This window comes from Olea europaea, unplaced genomic scaffold (genome assembly GCF_002742605.1).
Source record: "Olea europaea var. sylvestris unplaced genomic scaffold, O_europaea_v1 scaffold63, whole genome shotgun sequence".
Taxonomy (NCBI): domain Eukaryota; kingdom Viridiplantae; phylum Streptophyta; class Magnoliopsida; order Lamiales; family Oleaceae; genus Olea; species Olea europaea.
The window spans coordinates 262465-265517 of NW_019264660.1; positions in this window are offsets into that span (position 1 = coordinate 262465).

The following is a 3053-nucleotide window of genomic DNA, read 5'->3' on the forward strand; positions in this document are numbered from 1 at the left end:
TCTTTTCACCGGCGGCCCTTAAATTAAAGTTCAAGTTCTTGACTGCCCAATAAGCTCGGTGCTCCAATTCAACTGGCAAATGACATGCTTTTCCGAAAATCAAACGATAAGGAGACATGCCTATAGGTGTTTTGAAAGCTGTTCTGTAAGCCCACAAAGCATCATCAAGTTTCTTAGACCAATCTTTTCTTGAAGAACTCACTGTTACCTCCAGTATCCGCTTTAATTCTCGATTGGAGATTTCAACTTGACCGCTGGTCTGAGGGTGATAAGGGGTAGCTATACGATGTCGGACGCCATATTTAGCCAGCAAAGATTCAAACTGACGATTGCAAAAGTGTTTACCCCCATCACTTATGATAGCCCGAGGTGTACCATAACGGGTGAAAATATACTTCTTTAGGAATGCAATTACAACCTTCGCATCGTTGGTTGGCAATGCTATTGCTTCCACCCACTTAGAAACATAATCAACGGCGACAAGTATATACTGATTCGAGAATGATGAGGGAAATGGCCCCATAAAGTCGATCCCCCACACATCAAAGAGCTCTACCTCCAGAATGCTATTTAGAGGCATTTCGTTCTTTCCTGAGATATTTCCCGTGCGCAGACATCTATCACACCTCTTCACAAATTCAAATGTATCTCGGAATATCGATGGCCAGTAAAAACCCGACTGTAGAATTTTTGCGGCAGTCTTTGATGCGCCAAAGTGTCCAGCATAAGCAGATGAAAGACAGTGCTCGAGTATTTGAGGGATCTCTTCTTTAGGAATACACCGCCTAATAATTTGATCTGGACCCCGCCTGTAAAGAATAGGGTCCTCCCAAAATTAATACTTCAAGTCAGAAAAGAATTTCTTCTTTTGATGACTTGAATAGTCTGGTGGAATAATGGATTTGGCCAGATAATTCACTATATCAGCATACCAAGGTACTTCCTCTATATTGAAAATCTATTCATCTGGAAAGATCTCATTTATGTTTACTGACTTTTCCTGTTCTCCATGCTCAAGTCGGGATAGGTGATCAGCTACTAAGTTTTCACTTCCCTTCTTATCTTTTATCTCTAAGTCAAATTCTTGCAAAAGTAATACCCATCTAATTAGTCTTGGCTTTGCATCTTTCTTTGTCATCAGATACTTTAAAGCTGCATGATCTGTAAAAACTATTACTTTTGATCCAACAAGATAAGAACGAAATTTATCAAAGGCGTAGACTACAGCTAAAAGTTCCTTCTCAGTGGTGGCATAGTTCAGTTGTGCATCATTCAACGTCTTGCTTGCATAATAGATCACGTGAAAAAATTTATCTCGTCGCTGTCCCAATACTGCTCCCACTGCATAGTCACTTGCATCACACATTAGTTCAAAGGGCAAATTCCAATCTGGTGCAACAATTACTGGCGCTGAAATTAACTTCTCCTTTAAAGTGTTGAAAGACAATAAACATTCTTCAGAGAAGTTGAAAGGGACATCCTTGACTAGTAGATTGCATAATGGTTTAGTGATCTTAGAGAAGTCTTTGATGAAGCGCCGATAAAATCCAGCATGACCAAGGAAACTGCGAACACCCTTGACCGAGGTTGGTGGTGGTAACTTCTCAATAACTTGAATCTTTGCCTTGTCCACTTCAATCCCTTTAGCTGAAATTCGATGCCCCAACACGATGCCCTCTTGTACCATGAAGTGACACTTTTCCCAGTTTAATACCAAATTTGTTTCCTTACACCGCTGCAAGACCAAGTTTAAGTGCTCGAGACACTCATTAAACGAAGAACCAAAAACCGAGAAATCATCCATAAAGACCTCTATGAATTTTTCCACCATATCAGAGAAGACGGCCATCATGCAACGCTGAAATGTGGCGGGAGCATTACATAGACCAAATGGCATCCTACGATACGCAAAGGTACCATAAGGACAAGTAAACGTAGTCTTCTCTTGATCCTCGGGCGCAATCGAAATCTGATTATAACCGGAGTATCCATCGAGAAAACAATAATGGGAGTGACCTGCTAACCTTTCCAGCATCTGATCAATAAATGGGAGGGGAAAGTGGTCCTTTCGAGTAGCAGTGTTGAGTTTGCTATAATCAATGCATACCCTCCATCCCGTAACAGTTCTAGTGGGAATCAATTCATTCTTCTCATTTTGCACGACTGTAATACCTCCCTTTTTCGGCACAACCTGAACAGGACTAATCCATGTACTGTCTGAAATAGGATAGATGATCCCTGCATCCAAAAGCTTCAAAACTTCTGCTCTGACTACCTCTTTCATATTTGGATTGAGCCTCCTCTGGCTGTCTATACTTGGTCTAAAATTATCCTCCATGAGAATTTTATGCATGCAGATTGTAGGGCTGATCCCTCTGATGTCGGCAATAGACCATCCAATAGCTGTTTTATTTTCTCTGAGTACTCTTAGCAATCTCTCTTCTTCAAGCTTACTAATGGAGTTTGAAATAATAACAGGCAATGTGGAAGATTTTCCCAGGTAGGCATAACGAAGGTGAGATGGCAACTGCTTGAGCTCTAACTCAGGGGGCCTTTGAATTGATGGCAAAGGCTTTGTAGGACCAGTGCCTAATTCCTCAAAGTGTGGTCTGCGCCTATATGGAGGATTAGCTTCAAGATTTCTTGCACATGTTTCAATCTCATTAGAATCAGATTGAGTAGATTGAGAGTGTACAATGCATGCCTCATATGGATCTGGTGGATTATGCAACGGGAACGTATCATTTACTGCATTATCAATCACATCGAACTGGAACCAACTGTCTGACTCTGCTGGATACTTATGGCGTTGAACACATTAAATGTGACATGTTCTTCACCAAGTCTCAAAATCAGTTGACCTTTTTGCACATCAATAAGGGCTCTACCGGTAGCTAAAAATGGTCGACCCAAAATAAGTGGAATATCCCTATCCTCCTCCATGTCAAGAATGAGAAAATCAGCTGGGAAGATGAATTTGTCCACTTTCACCAAGATATCCTCAATAATTCCTCTTGGGTGCGTGATAGACCGATCAGCTAGCTGTAAAGTCA